General features: G+C 46.1%; 1 long non-coding RNA gene across 1 annotated transcript in view; it reads right to left on the bottom strand.

Moving 5' to 3' along the window:
- Positions 1–471: 471 nt before the first annotated feature.
- The window catches only part of LOC139263347 (uncharacterized), a 59958-nt gene continuing 44316 nt past the window's right edge, over positions 472–16113 (bottom strand). Inside the window, exon 3 of the long non-coding RNA XR_011593128.1 lies at positions 472–530. This is a non-coding gene — a long non-coding RNA (uncharacterized lncRNA). The remainder of the gene's footprint in view (positions 531–16113) is intronic.

Genomic DNA, 16113 nt, shown 5'->3' with positions numbered 1-16113 from the left:
GAAATGATCGTCTCCAACAAGAGAGTGTCTAACCACCTCCCCTTGACATTCAATTGCATTACCATTGCCAAATGCCTCACTATCAACATCTGGGGGTCACAATTGACCAGAAACTAGACTGGACCTGCCACATAAATTCTGTGGCTACAAGAATTATCCTCTCTGTCAAGTGCGAGGTCCGCCCGAAGCCCCTCTCAACTACTTACCTGAATACAGAAGACCATTCCTTTGCGTCCATGGCAACGCCTCTAGCCGCCCAAAATCCTGCACCCACCCATTGGTCAGCTGCTACTTCCTGCCGGGTTTTGCCGGGTGACTGATAAAATCTCCCAATCCCCATGTTTCAGAAAGCCAGACAGTTTATTGTCCACCTCAGTGGCTGCCAGTACGACTCCCAATGGGAGGCAAAATCAGCCCGACAGTTCCTAACATATTTTAAGGTCTACAAAAATTGAAAATCTTGCATCCTACCTGACAGTAATCCTGCCTTTACAAAGTTCCATAGTCCCTAGTGGTGGCACAATGGAAGCCTGGAGGAAGAAAAGAGGTTTTCTACAAAGAATCCATTTTATATAATTTGTTGAAATCATGTGTTAATCATTTACTTAGTTGTAATTGTGTACTTCATAAATACTGTGGCAACAAGAGCAGGACAGAGGCTGGGTATTCTGCGGTGAGTGTCTCACCTGACTCCCCAAAGCCTTTCCACCACATGCAAGACCCAAGTCAGGAGTGTGATGGCATACTTTCCACTTACCTGGATTAGTGCAGCTCCAACAACATTGAAGAAGCTCGACACCATCCAGGACAAAGCAGCCCGCTTTATTGGAACCCCATCTACCACCTTAAACATTCACTCCCTCCACCACCGGCGCACCGTGGCTGCAGTGTGTACCAGCTACAAGATGCACTACAGCAACTCGCCAAGGCTTCTTCGGCAGCACCTCCAAAATCCGTGACCTCTACCACCTTGAAGGACAAGGACAGCAGGCGCATGGGAACACCACCACCTCCAAGTTCCTCTCCAAGTCACACACCATCCTGACTTGAATATATATCGCTGTTCTTTCATCGTTGCTGGGTCAAAATCCTGGAACTCCCTCCCTAACAGCATTTAGGGAGTTCCTTCACCATCATCATCACACGGACTGCAGCAGTACAAGAAGGCAGATCGCCACCACTTTCTCCAGGGCAATTAGGGGTGGGCAATAAATGATGGCCTTGTCAACGACACCTACATCCCAGAACAAATTTTTAAAAATAAAACAAAACTCTAAACATTTAATAATTGTGTTCTTTAATCACCAGCTGATTACTAATAGGTTTTTATTTTTGTGTTCGATGCAACTGAGAACAGGAGAGACTTAGTATGTGAAAAACTCAACGGTTTGAAAGTTTTTTTTTCAAAAAGTTAGCGTATCAGGAATATATTGTAAAATGTTATATTGCAGATAGTAGTAATTTTACTAACCCTGTACTCTGATGTTGAAGGAGTTTGAGCTTTAACAGTGAATAACAGTATCGGCTTTGTAACCTTCCTTTCACATTGAGGCTATTGGAAATATCCCAGGTGATAAGCCAGACTATGTTTTGTATTGTGTATCTAGGATACTCTTTAATCAGCTATGGAATGTCTAAAAGGACAACAAATTACCAGTGCGCAACACAAAGCACAATCTATAAAGGTAAGGATTTTATTTTTCTGAATATTATCCAAACAATATGTACAACTAACTCTGTAGCTTTTTACTTACCCTCATGAGTTGCAACAAGTAATCTTGAAGCAAATGCATCTAGAGATTAGAGCCTGGATTTTCCCAGGCCCACTGGAAACATGGCAGAACGGGATTTCTGCCTACCAACGCGATCAGCCTTTATCTTGGTGGATGGGTGGTCGGTGCTAATTTAATAAGCAGGGCAGGTTTAAGATTGGAATCCTGCTCCTGACTAGTGCTCTGCTTCTGAGATGGAGGGAAATACAGCTGAAAGGCTGCTGGAGTTTACAGGACCACGGGAACAGTAACAGTAGTGGTAATGTTACTGGACCAGTAATCCAGAGTACAAATCCCACCACAGCAGCTGGGGAATTTAAATTCAGTTAATTAAATAAATCTGGAATAAACAGCTAATGTCAGTAACAGTGACCATTAAACTACCGGATTGTTTTAAAACCCATCTGGTTCACTAATGTCCTTTAGGGAAGGAAATCTGCCATCCTTAACTGGTCTGGCCGATATGTGACTCCAGACTCCTCATCATAGGCAGTCCCTTGGAATCGAGGAAGACTTGCTTCCACTAAAAATGAGTCCTTAGGTGGCTGAACAGTCCAATACGAGAACCACAATCCCTGTCACAGATGGGACAGATAGTCGTTGAGGGAAAGGGTGGGTGGGACAGGTTTGCCGCATGCTCTATCCGCTGCCTGCGCTTGATTTCTGCATGCTCTCAGTGATGAGACTCGAGATGCTCAGTGCCCTCCCGGATGCACTTCCTCCACTTAGGGCAGTCTTTGGCCAGGGACACCCAGGTGTCAATGGGGATGTTGCACTTTATCAGGGAGGCTTCGGGGGTGTCCTTGTAACATTTCCTCTGCCCACTTTTGGCTCGTTTGCCTTGAAGGAGTTCCGAGTAGAGTGCTTGCTTTGGGAGTCTCGTGTCTGGCATGCGAACAATGCGGAGCTGATCAAGTGTGGTCAGTGTTTCAATGCTGGGGATGTTGGCCTGGTTGAGGACACTAATGTTGGTGTGTCTGTCCTCCCAGGAGAATTGTAGGATCTCGCGGAGACATCGTTGGTGGTATTTCTCCAGCGACTTGAGGTGTCTACTGTCCAGACCCACAGCAATGTGGTTGACTCTTAACTGCCCTCTGAAGGGAGGTAACAAGGAGGGTCGATGAGGATAGTGCATTTGATGTAGTGCATATGGATTTTAGCAAGGCTTTTGATAAGGTTCCACATGGCAGACTGGTCACGAAAATGGGATCCAGGGCAAAGTGGCAAGTTGGATCCAAAATTAGCTCAGAGGCAGGAAGCAAAGGGTAATGGTTGATGGGTGTTTTGGGACTGGAAGGCTGTTCCACTGGGGTTCCACGGGGCTCTATTAGGTCCCTTGCTTTTTGTGGTATATATCAATGATTTAGACTGGAATGTAGAGGGTATGATTAAGAAGTTTGCAGATAATACTGAAATTGGCTGTGTGGTTGATAGTAAGGAGGAGGGCTGCAGACTGCAGGAAGATATCAATGAACTGGTCAGGTGGCCAAAACAGTGGCAAATGGAATTCAATCTTGAAAAGTGTGAGGTAATGCATTTGGGCAGGGCTAACAAGGCAAACATACACATTAAATGGTAGGATACTGAGATGTGTAGAGGACCAAAGAGACCTTGGAGTGCATGCCCACAGATCCCTGAAGATAGCAGGCCAATAGATAAGGTGGTTAAGAAGGCATACGGAATACTTGCCTTTATTAGCCGAGGCATAGAATACAAGAGCAAGGAGGTTATGCTTGAACTGTATAAAATACTAGTTAAGCCACAGCTAGAGTACGGCTATACAGGAAAGATGTGATTGCACTAGAGAGGGTACAGAGGAGATTTACAAGGATATTGCTTGGACTAGAGAATTTTAGCTATGAGGAAAGATTGGATAGGCTGCGTTTGTTTTCTTTGGAACACAGGAGGCTGAGGGGAGACCTTATTGAGGTGTATAAAATTATGAGGGCCTGGATAGAGTGGATAGGAAGGACCTATTTTCCTTAGCAGAGGGATCAACAACCAGGGGGCATAGATTTAAAGTAATTGGTAGGAGGTTTAGAGGGTATTTGAGGGGAAATTTCTTCACCTAGAGGGTGTTGGGGGGTCTGGAACTCACTGCCTGAAAGGGTGGTAGAGGCAGAAACCTTCACCACATTTAAAAAGTACTTGAATGTTCACTTGAAGTGCCATAACCTACAGGGATATGAACCAAGAGCTGGAAAGTGGGATTTAGGCTGGATAGTTCTTTGTCGGCCGGCGTGGACACGATGGGTTGAAATGGCCTCCTTTTGTGCTGTAAATTTATATGATTCTAAATGGTCTAGCAAGCCACTCAAGGGCAATTAGGGATGGTCAATAAATGCTGGCTTTGCCAGCGATGCCCACATCCTGAGAACAAATATTTTAAAAAAGCTGGCTCAAAACGTTGCCTGAGAAGGGCAGAGAGTGAATAAACAGAAGAGTGAGGAGCAGCATTAGGGATGTCGGCTTTAATCAAAGATTCTCAGAACCCGCAATGGAGGTAATGTTGGCAGAGATAGGGGTAAGTGGAGTCAGGCAATTTAGTACCAAAGACAGCAAGCACCAGAAAAGGCTAAATGAGGGAAATGGCTTAGGCAGACAACATCCTCCCCCTCTCCCATCCTCCACCACCATAATTGGCAATATAGTGCCATAAATATTTTGATGACCTCACGAGGTTGGTTGAAGTAAGTGAATGCACGAAGACCCGAGCAGATCCGGCCTTTAAGATTCTTAGTTAGCATGCACACTTTCACACTTTCATGTCTACATAGTGTAACTGAAGAGATGAATAAACAATTAGTATCATTCACATGGTACCTTACCAACTCCCCCCGCCCCCCCCCCCCCCCCCCCCACCAACAACTAACATCCCTTTCCCACCATTCCATTGTACCTTATCCCACTTCCTGGCACCAAAGTTTGATAGTGTTTGAGTGATAAATGAAATGATTGCTACATAGTTTGCACCTGCAAGCATTATCAAAATAGAATGCCTGCAGATACCTGAGACGAGTTAATTTTGAATTAGTCAGTAGTCTTTCTAAAAAAAAAGTCTTTGCATTGGAAAAGGGCACTATAATCAGTGGCAAAGAAGTGCGAGGGGTGGATGAATGGTAACCATCAGGCTCTTAAATAGGCATTAGGAGGATGCTCTACAACAGACAGTGGGGAGCTGGCAGGGGTGGAAAAGTTGTATGAAAGCTGGCAGGCTCAGTTGGTCATCACTTTCAGGCTTTCTGTCCTGCAGGATCACTCATCTATGTAAGCAATAGTCTTCACTATGTTTTCCTACCTCTAGGACTCCATGTTGGTCCATGTACCTGATTTGTATAGTGATTGTGTTTCCTTGGGCATGGAACTAATTGGAAACAAAGGGAAATCCCAGAGCCAACCTATCACCACCATCATCTACATGTGATGGACTCAGGGCAAGCAAAATCAATCTATGTCAGGATCACTACAAGAAAATAATGATGGACAATTTTGTGGAGGTGGAGTTTCGGCACTAGGCCTTCTCATCCAATTTCACTTGCCATACAGTCTCTGGACTTTAAAAATCAGACAGATTTCGCTAGAAAAATGTGGCTCATTGTCTCTTAAGTTGTTACACAAATACATGATTAACTAGACATTGAGAATTCTGAGCACAACAGACACCTACCTATACTTTGCTGTGTTATGGAAGAATTTGTTTTTAATCAAATGAGTAATTACTGTCCAATCTGGAAACTAGTGGTTAACAGTAAAATAGCTGTTTTGTGGTCTTGGAGACCACAATCAACAAAAATCAGAGATGAATAAATGAACTTTATGCATTACAGAGGAATGAAATCCTGCTCCGGGATGGTAAGCAAGATGTGTATATAGCACAAAGATGGACGAGCAAAACCTGCCAGTGGTTGATGTACATGTTAGATATGAGATTATCTGTATAAAGTATGCTGCAAGATCTCCTACAAAGGTACTCATGAGCCTTTAACAATCCCAGTGAGAACATGCATGGACTTGTCAGCCGTGGCACAGTGGCAGCACTCTCGCCACTGAGTCAGAGGTTGTGGGTTCAAGTCCCACTCAAGAAACTTGAGCATAAAAATCTAAGCTGACACTCTAGTACTGTGCTGCGGGAGTGCTGCACTGTCGGAGGTGCCGTCTTTCAGATGAGACGTTAAACCGAGGCCCTGTCTGCTCTCTCCAATGGACATAAAAGATCCCATGGCACTATTTTAAAGAAAAGCAGTGGAGTTATCCTCAGTGTCTCGTCCAATATTTATCCTTCAATCACCATAACAAAAAAAAGATTACCTGGTCATTATCACATTGCTGTTTGTGGGTGCTTGCTGTGCACAAACTGGCTGCCGCATTTCTTACATTACAACAGTGACTACACTTCAAAAATACTTCATTGACTGTAAAGCACTTTGGGACGTCCTGAGGTCATGAAAGACGCTATATAAATGCACATTTTTCTTTCACCCTAATATTTGTTTGTGAAAGTTTTGTTCAGTAGGCAAAAATAAGTGTTCAATATTTCCCTATTACTCAAATCACTATTATTTGTTTTTCATTGTTACTGCATTTTGAATATGTTATTGAAGCTGATCTTCTACTTACTGTTGGTCCATGTTGACACCCTACACACCCTGCCTTTATTTGATTTCGTTCTTCTTCTGTTTTCCAATTAAAGGTTATACCCTGAAACATTTGTTTAAAAAAAATTAATCCACCGAGCAGTTGATATCAGTCGGATTAACATTTCCTATCACGCTGCTCTTCCCTCAAGATACTAATAGCATAACCAATGGGGCACTGCAATGGTGCAGTGCACTGGAGCTGTAACATACTGTACCAAAGGAATTTTAAATAAATTTAATATAACCTATTATCATCATACAGGAAGCATCAAATATCCTTGGGATGCAGGTTTTTTGACCTTGATTCCCCAATATATGAGTTCCCAAAGTTAGCTGTGCTACTATCGGGAGGTGGATAGTGGAGTCTAGAAGCTTCCCTTAAGAGGATAGAAAAATGAAGGACCATCATGTTTGACAAGGTCCCACACAAGAGATTAGTGTGCAAAATTAAAGCACATGGTATTGGTGGTAATGTATTGATGTGGATAGAGAACTGGTTGGCAGACAGGAAGCAAAGAGTGGAATAAATGGTCCTTTTCAGAATGGCAGGGAGTGACTAGTGGGATACCGCAAGGTTCAGTGCTGGGACCCCAGCTATTTACAATATACATTAATGATTTAGACGAAGAAATTGAATGTAATATCTCCAAGTTTGCAGATGACACTAAGCTGGGTGGCAGTGTGAGCTGTGAGGCTGCAGGGTGACTTTGACAGGTTAGGTGAGTGGGCAAATGCATGGCAGATGCAGTGTAATGTGAGGTTATCCACTTTGGTGGCAAAAACAGGAAGGCAGAATATTATCTGAATGGTGACAGATTAGGAAAAGGGGAGGTGCAACGAGACCTGGGTGTCATGGTACATCAGTCATTAAAAGTTGGCATGCCGGTACAGCAGGCGGTGAAGAAGGCAAATGGCATGTTGGCCTTCATAGCAGGAGGATTTGAGTATAGGAGCAGAGAGGTCTTACTGCAGTTGTACAGGGCATTGGTGAGGCCTTGAATATTGTGCACAGTTTTGGTCTCCTAATCTGAGGAAGGACATTCTTGCTATTGAGGGAGTGCAGCAAAGGTTCACCAGACTGATTCCCGGGATGGCAGGACTGACATATGAAGAAAGACTGGATTGACTAGGCTTATATTCACTGGAATTTAGAAGAATGAGAGGGGATCTCATGTAAAATTCTGACAGGATTGGACAGGTTAGAGGCAGGAAGAATATTCCCGATGTTGGGGAAGTTCAGAACCAGGGATCACAGTCTAAGGATAAGGGGTAAACCATTTAGGACTGAGATGAGGAGAAACTTCTTCACTCGGAGAATTGTGAACCTGTGGAATTCTCGACCACTGAAAGTTGTTGAGGCCAGTTCGTTAGATATATTCAAAAGGGAGTTAGATGTGGCCCTTACGGCTAAAGGGATCAAGGGGTATGGAGAGAAAGCAGGGATGGGGTATTGAAGTTGCATGATCAGCCATGATCATATTGAATGGTGGTGCAGGCTCGAAGGGCCGAATGGCCTACTCCTGCACCTATTTTCTATGTTTCTATGTTTCTATGACTTGGCTGTTCACCATGGAGCAAGTCACCTGAGTATCTTTTCACCCTTGCATGGAGACCACAAGCATGAAGGGGAAACATTTTTTAAATTTAAAAGAAAATAAATTAATCATGAGATCATTGTGTACAGCAGTGTAGTTGATATGCTATTGGACTAGCAATCCAGAGGCCTCGACTAATAATCCAGAGAATTTGAGTTCAAGTCCCACCATAGCAGTTTGAGAATTTGAATTCAGTGTCAAAATCTGGCAATAAAAAAGCTGGCATCAGTAAATATGACCATGATACTGTTAGATTGTACTACACACCCAACAGATTCACTAATGTCCTTTAGGGCAGGAAAACCGCCTTGCTTACCCAGTCGAGGCAAAATGTGACTCCAGTCCCACACCAACATGGTTGACTCTTAACTGGCTCCTGAAGTAACCTAGCAAGTCACTCGGTTACATTAAACCACGACCAGTAGTTCAAGAACAAGGCCCATCACCACCTTCTCAGGGCAACTGCAGAAGGGCAATAAATGGCAACCTTGCCAGTGACGCCTATATCCCACGAAATAGTAATTTAAAAAAATGAACCTTCAATATTAACGGAAAAGTTCATGTTTTAATAGATGGTGCTATAATCTTGTAGCAATCCCGAGCACCTTAAGTTACACGGGCAGCGATCCCAGCAGTTGCAATGGGATCACGCCAACTGGTGTCCTCCAACACTCAACCTCGCCAGAGTAACAGCGCCAGTGGCAGGGAGGGGGAGGGGGAGGGGGGCCACAACTAATTTTTTATGGGACTGGCAAGTCGAAGCGCTCTTTCACATCTGCTTACACCAAGCTCGCAGAAATTCACCCAGCTGCTGTCTGCCTGTGAGGTGGCGTATCCCAGTACCATCATCAACCCACCCCCGCTTCCCACTGCCACCGCCCCCACCCCGACCCTGTCTGCACCTACAATTGGTCATGAGCAAGGAGGATTATCCTGGAAGTATTTATTTTTAATTAGTCCTCTTCAAGGATCCAAGCCATTTTATTAGGCATCCGGCTGCCACTGATACGCCAGGCCCCCATTCAGGACCAGGAGAGGAACTCTTAGCTTAAGGAGTGCCTGCCTCAGTCAGAAGAAATTGCCAGCAAAGGGGCAAGTCACAGTAAAGCCCAAATACCAGAAGCAAAATGGGATGCAGCCTAAGAGAAAATGGATTCTTGCCCACAGGCAAAAGTACAGCGATATTGTTTCAATCTCGAAGGAACCCTTAGTTTTACTGACAAAACAATTTGTTCCGATTATTTATGGTTTTAGATCCTAGTCTCAGAACTGGCTGCCACTTGATCTTATCTCCCACAGTTAGAACAAATTTCATTAGTTTTCAGCCGGGTCATTAAATGGAATCCACCTCGCCCACACTATTGCATTTGCAGAATTAGGAACTTAACAAAAGGCAAATGCTTTCTGTTGTGTATCTGAAAGGCATGCACTCCCATGTTCCTCCACCAGGGAGCGCATCCCCTGAAGTCCCAAGGGATCCCAGCATCCCTTGGGAGCACTGTATATAAGTCTGTTCCTCACTCTGGAGTGTCTTAATAAAGACTGAGGTCACTGTTACTTTAACCTCCCTGTGTGCAGTCTCATCTGTGTTAGGAACACAGTAACTGGTGACGAGTATACGAATCCAACGCAAAGCTGCAGCAAACTGTGGGCATCCTGGAGAAGTTCTCGGAGGGTGAGGACTGGAAAGCCAATGTCAAATGGCTAGACCAGTACATTGTAGCTGGATGGAGAAGGAAGCGCTGCAAAAAGGAGAGCGGTCCTTCTCACGGTCTGCGGGGCACCGACCTACAGCCTCATGAAGAATTTTCTGGCTCCGGTGAAACCCACAGATAAGTCGTATGAGGAGCTGTGTACACTGGTTCGTGAGCATCTTAACCCGAGGGAGAGCGTGCTGATGGCGAGGTATCGGTCCTACCCGTGCCAGCGATCTGAAGGTCAGGAAGTGGCGAGCTACGTCGCCGAGCTAAGGCGACTTGCAGAACAATGTGAGTTTGATGGCTACCTGGAGCAAATGCTCAGAGACTTTTTTGTACTGGGCATTGGCCACGAGACCATCCTACGAAAACTTTTGACTGTAGAGACACCGACCCACAGTAAGGCCATTGCGAAAGCACAGGCATTTATGTCCACCAGTGATAACATCAAACAAATCTCTCAGCACACAAGTGCTAGCAATATTCATAAATTAACTGGAACTGTGTCTGTGAGCAGAAATATACAGGGCAGAAACCATGGGTCTGCAACTGCCAGCAGGCCTCAGGTGACCCAGATGACTCAGAGTTCGCAACAAAGGATGAATGCAAGGCAATTCACACCTTGTTGGCGTTGTGGAGGCTTCCATTCAGCCTACTCATGCCGCTTCAAAGGGTATGTTTGCAAGAGCTGTGGAACAATGACGCACCTCCAATGAGCTGCAAGCTCTGCAAAACCTGCTAACCACCACGTGGCAGAGGAAGATCGGTCCATGGTGGATCAAAGCAATTTCGAGCCTCAGAGAGAGGAGGCAGATGCTGAAGTTCACGGGGTGCACACATTTTCGATGAAATGTCCACCTATAATGCTAAATGTAAAATTGAATGGCTTGCCTGTAGCCATGGAACTAGACACTGGTGCTAGCCAATCCATCATGAGTAAAAAGATGTTTGAGAGACTGTGGTGCAACAAGGCACTCAGACCAGCCCTGAGTCCCATCCACACGAAACTGAGAACGTACACCAAAGAACTCATCACTGTCCTGGGCAGCGCCATGGTCAAGGTCATCTAGGAGGGCACAGTGCACGAACTGCCACTCTGGATTGTCCCGGGCGATGGCCCCACATTGCTTGGAAGGAGCTGGCTGGCCAAAATCCGCTGGAACTGGGATGACATCCGAGCGCTATCACATGTCGATGAGGCCTCATGTACCCAGGTTTTTAACAAATTTCCTCCCCTTTTTGAGCCAGGTATTGGAAACTTTTCCGGGGCGAAGATGCGGATCCACTTGGTCCCAGAGGCACGACACATTCACCACAAGGCGCGAGCAGTACCTCACATGATGAGGGAGAGAGTGGAAATCGAGCTGGACAGGCTGCAACGCGACGGCATCATCTCCCCAATGGAATTCAGCGAGTGGGCCAGCCCGATTGTTTCAGTACTCAAAAGTGATGGCACGGTCAGGATTTGCGGCAATTATAAAGTAACTATTAATCATTTCTCGCTGCAGGACCAATACCCGCTACCTAAGGCAGACGACCTATTTGCGACGCTGGCAGGAGGCAAGACATTCACCAAGCTTGACTTGACTTCGCCCTACATGACGCAGGAGCTGGAGGAGTCTTCGAAGGGCCTCACCTGCATCAACACGCACAAGGGACTGTTCATCTACAACAGATGCCCATTTGGAATTCGGTCGGCTGCAGCGATCTTCCAGAGAAACATGGAGAGCCTACTCAAGTCGGTACCACGCATGGTGGTTTTTCAGGACGACATATTGGTCATGGGTCGGGACACCGGCAAGCACCTACAAAACCTGGAGGAGGTCCTCCAGCGACTGGATCGCGTAGGACTGCGGCTGAAGAAATCGAAATGCATCTTCATGGCAACAGAAGTGGAGTTTTTGGGGAGAAAGATCGCGGCGGATGGCATTCGGCCCACAGACGTCAAGACAGAGGCTATCAGGAATGCGCCCAGACCACAGAACGTCACGGAGCTGCGGTCGTTCCTGGGATTCCTCAACTATTTTGGTAACATTCAACCGGGGTTAAGCACCCTCTTAGAGCCCCTACATGTGTTATTGCGCAAAGGTGAGAACTGGGGAAAAAAACCAAGTAATTGCTTTTGAGAAAGCCAGAAACATTTTTATGCTCCAACAAGCTGCTTGTATTGTATAACCCATGTAAAAGACTTATGCGAGCATGTGATGCGTCGTCGTACGGAGTCTGGTGTGTATTACAACAAGCTAATGTTGCGGGGAAGTTGCAACCTGTCGCCAATGCCTCCAGGACCTTGTTTAAGGCCGAGCGGGCCTACAGCATGATTGAGAAAGAGGCATTAGCGTGTGTGTTCGGGATAAAGAAAATGCATCAGTACCTGTTTGGCCTCACATTTGAGGTGGAAACCGATCACAAGCCCCTCATATCCCTGTTCACTGAAAACAAGGGGATAAATACTAATGCCTCAGCCCGCATACAAAGGTGGGCACTCGCGCTATCAGCATATAACTGCACCATCCGCCTCAGGCCAGGCACCGAGAACTGTGCGGATGCTCTCAGTCGGCTACCATTGCCCACCACGGGGGTGGAAATGGCGCAGCCTGCAAACTTGTTGATGGTGGCGCAGCCCACAGATTTGTTGATGGTCATGGAAGCATTTGAAAATGATAAATCACCTATCACGGCCCGCCAGATTTGGACCTGGACCAGCCAAGATCCTCTGCTGTCCCTAGTAAAAAGACTGTGTACTGCATGGGAGCTGGGCCAGCATCCGCATTGAAATGCAAGAGCTAATCAAGCCATTCCTGCGGGGAAAGTACGAGCTGTCCATTCAGACAGACTGCCTGTTGTGGGGGAACCGCCTAGAGCTACCCAAAAAGAGCAGGGAGACGTTCATCTCGGACCTCGACAGTACACACCCGGATCTAGTAATGATGAAAGCGATAGCCAGATCCCACGTGTGGTGGCCCGATAGCGACTGATTTAGAGTCCTGTGTACGGCAATGCAGATGTGTGCTCAGTTGAGCAACGCACCCAGAGAGGCACCACTAAGTTTGTGGTCCTGGCCCTCCAGACCATGGTCGAGGATCCATGTCGACTATGCGGGCCCGTTTCTCGGTAAAATGTTCCTGGTGGTGGTGGATGCTTTTTCAAAATGGATTGAATGTGAAATAATGTCGGGAAGCACCGCCACCGCCACCATTGAAAGTCTGAGGGCCATGTTTGCTACCCACAGCCTGCCTGACATACTGGTCAGTGACAACGGGCCATGTTTCACCAGTTCTGAATTTAAAGAATTCAGGACCCGCAATGGGATCAAACATGTTACCTCGGCCCTGTTTAAACCAGCCTCCAATGGGCAGGCAGAGCGGGCAGTACAAACAATCAAACAGAGCCTCAAACGAGTCACGGAAGGCTCACTCGAAACCCACCTGTCCCGAGTACTCATCAGCTACCACACGAGACCCCACTTGCTCACAGGGGTGCACCCGGCTGAGCTACTCATGAAAAGAACACTTAAAACCAGACTCTCGCTGGTTCACCCCAACCTGCATGATCAGGTAGAGAGCAGGCGGCAGCAACAAAATGTAAATGATGGTCGCGCCACTGTGTCACAGGAAATTGATCTGAATGACCATAGTGCTAAACTATGGACATGGTCCCAAGTGGATCGCGGGCACGGTGATAGCTAAAGAAGGGAGTAGGGTGTTTGTAGTCAAACTAGACAATGGACAAATTTGCAGAAAGCACCTGGACCAAACGAGGCTGCGGTTCCAAGACTGCCCTGAACAACCCACAGCAGACACCACCTTTTTCGAGCCCACAACACACACCCAAAGGATCAACGACACCATACCGGACCAGGAAATCGAACCCATCATGCCCAACAGCCCAGCAAGGCCAGGCTCACCCAGCAGCCCTGCAGGGCCAACAACACGCCAGCCCAGCGAGGGCACAGCCAACACACCAGAACAGGCATTTGTACAGAGTCAGTCCACTAGGGAAAAAAAGGCTCCCGACCGCCTCACCTTGTAAATAGTTTTCACTTTGAATTTGGGGGGGAGTGATGTTTTGTATCTGTAAAGCATGCACTCCCATGTTCCGCCACCAGGGAGCGCATCCCCTGAAGTGCCAAGGGATCCCAGCATCCCTTGGGAGCACTATATATAAGCCGGCCCCTAAGGCCTGTTCCTCACTCTGGAGTGTCTTAATAAAGACTGAGGTCACTGTTACTTTAACCTCCCTGTGTGCAGTCTCATCTGTGTTAGGAACACAATACTTCCACTTAAATTAAATTCATACATCTATGATTTGGGGTCTGCCTTCTATATTCTTTTGGGTTCAGTGGTGCTGATCACTCCTGTATCTTGCACTCAGGAGTATGCCCATACTGCCCAATATTTAATCACACAATAGTGTAACCCAGAGCCTAACAATAGTACCCCATTATGATCCAGCTAAATATCCTGCCTTTCACATGTGCTCTCACGAGCACTTCTCCAATCTCTCAGTAGACCGATTGAAAACATTTTAGTGAGACAAGACCAGATATGCATTGTTCAGGTGTTTAATTTCCCAGATAGCAAGTGAACATACAGAATTACATTGAATTACGAAGAGTGTGAAATTGCGTACTGCAACCAGTTTAGGGTAGTAACAGCTGCGAGGCAGGACTTCCTGCGCCTAGGGCCGGATTAAGGGCCTGATGGGCCTGGGGAAAACTGATTCAAATGGGCCTATAGTTATGTTTGTTCATGTTCATTACATTACGTATATATGATTCTGATTCTGAGTATGAAAACATAGGCCAGTATATTCAACAATGAAAGCATATATTCTGTATCAAGTACGTATATATTCTGGTTCTGGTAATATTGCAATACTAAATTCCTATACATATATGCAATTTTTTCTCAATACCATGTGAAATAAAACAGGCTAGTACATATTCTGTTCTGTATATAGGTACATTAGTGTATATAGGTACTTCTGTATATAGGTATAAACATAAATATAATAACAAATTACTATGGTGGACTTATACTATAATATATTAATATAATATATTATATATTAACATATATTTCATATATTAAATTTATTATATAATAACAGTTAAATAATAACGCAGATAAATAATAAAGATCTTGTCTATTCTATTCAGCTTATTTTTTTCCTACATTTATTTGGTGAGCCTGTGTTCTTTGGTGGGTCTGTGGCTGCAGCCCACCTGCCCCATGGTTAATCTGCCCCTGCCAACGTCAGACCGAGAAGTCTCACAAGCTAAATTGGGCATGCCACAACCGAAAGGAAGTGGAGCGCAAAGTCTCACGCTCCACTTCCTGTCAGAGGTAGGACCGGGGTGCTCACCATAGCAAATTTTCCAGTGCCAGGCAGAGATGCGCATAATGCTGGCAGGAACATGGGGCACACGCCTTCCATTAAAGGGGAGGGCATGCTGCGGACTCTGCATTCGGAGAAGGGGCCACCGCTAGACTACTAGGGAGCGCAGTGCCGTGCCAGCAGCCTGGCACAGAAGCGGAGTGCCGGGCTACAACATCGCGGTATGGACCCCACAATATGAAGATAACAATACCGCGACCGGTAAGTTGGACATTTTTAACATTTTCAGCGCCGCACCTCCCCTTTAATTTTCGCCCAACAAGCGGCCTAATGCCCAGTATGCGCCCCGCGAAGCTGTCACAGGTATCACCCACAGCAGCCTCACGGGGCGCTATCGAATTTTCACTCCAGGGCGAAAACGGGTCGCTGCACACAGTGATGACGTCATCGTCGCCGCGAAACAGCTTGGGCCGCTACCGGCAGGAGTGGGGCGCTACCGGTTAGTGCCACCAATAAACTCCCGCAGAATTTCACGGAAGTTGATAGCAGTGCCACGCCTAGGCAAAAAGTCTTTGCCCCCAGGGCACCAACGGGAGGCATAACCAACCAAATTTCCCCCCCCCCCCCGTAATATCTAGAGCACAGAAACAGGCCAACTGGTCTATGTTTACATTCCACACAAGCCTCCTCCGACTCGAATTAACTTCTCCCAGCCTGCCACCATATACTTCTATTCCCTTCGCCCTCATGTATGCATCAAGCCTCCTCTAAATCCCCAGCAATACTATCTGCTCAATGTAGCATTCTCACCACTCCCCATGTAAAGAAACTCCTTCTAATTCTTTATTTGATCTGTTAGTGGCTATCTTATATTAATGGCCTCTTGTTCTGGACTCTTGGAAAACAGTTTCTCCGCATCCACCCTATGGAATCCCTTTATCATTTTAAAGGCCTCTATCAGGTTTCCTGTTCATTTTCTCCTTTCCAGGGAAAAGAGCCGCAGCATGCTCAATCTTTCCTAATAGTTGCAATTCTGATAACACCCTTGTAAATCTTTTCTGTACTTTCTCCA

Source organism: Pristiophorus japonicus, chromosome 4 (assembly GCF_044704955.1).
Source record: "Pristiophorus japonicus isolate sPriJap1 chromosome 4, sPriJap1.hap1, whole genome shotgun sequence".
Lineage (NCBI taxonomy): Eukaryota > Metazoa > Chordata > Chondrichthyes > Pristiophoridae > Pristiophorus > Pristiophorus japonicus.
This window is presented reverse-complemented; position numbering and strand designations above follow the sequence as displayed.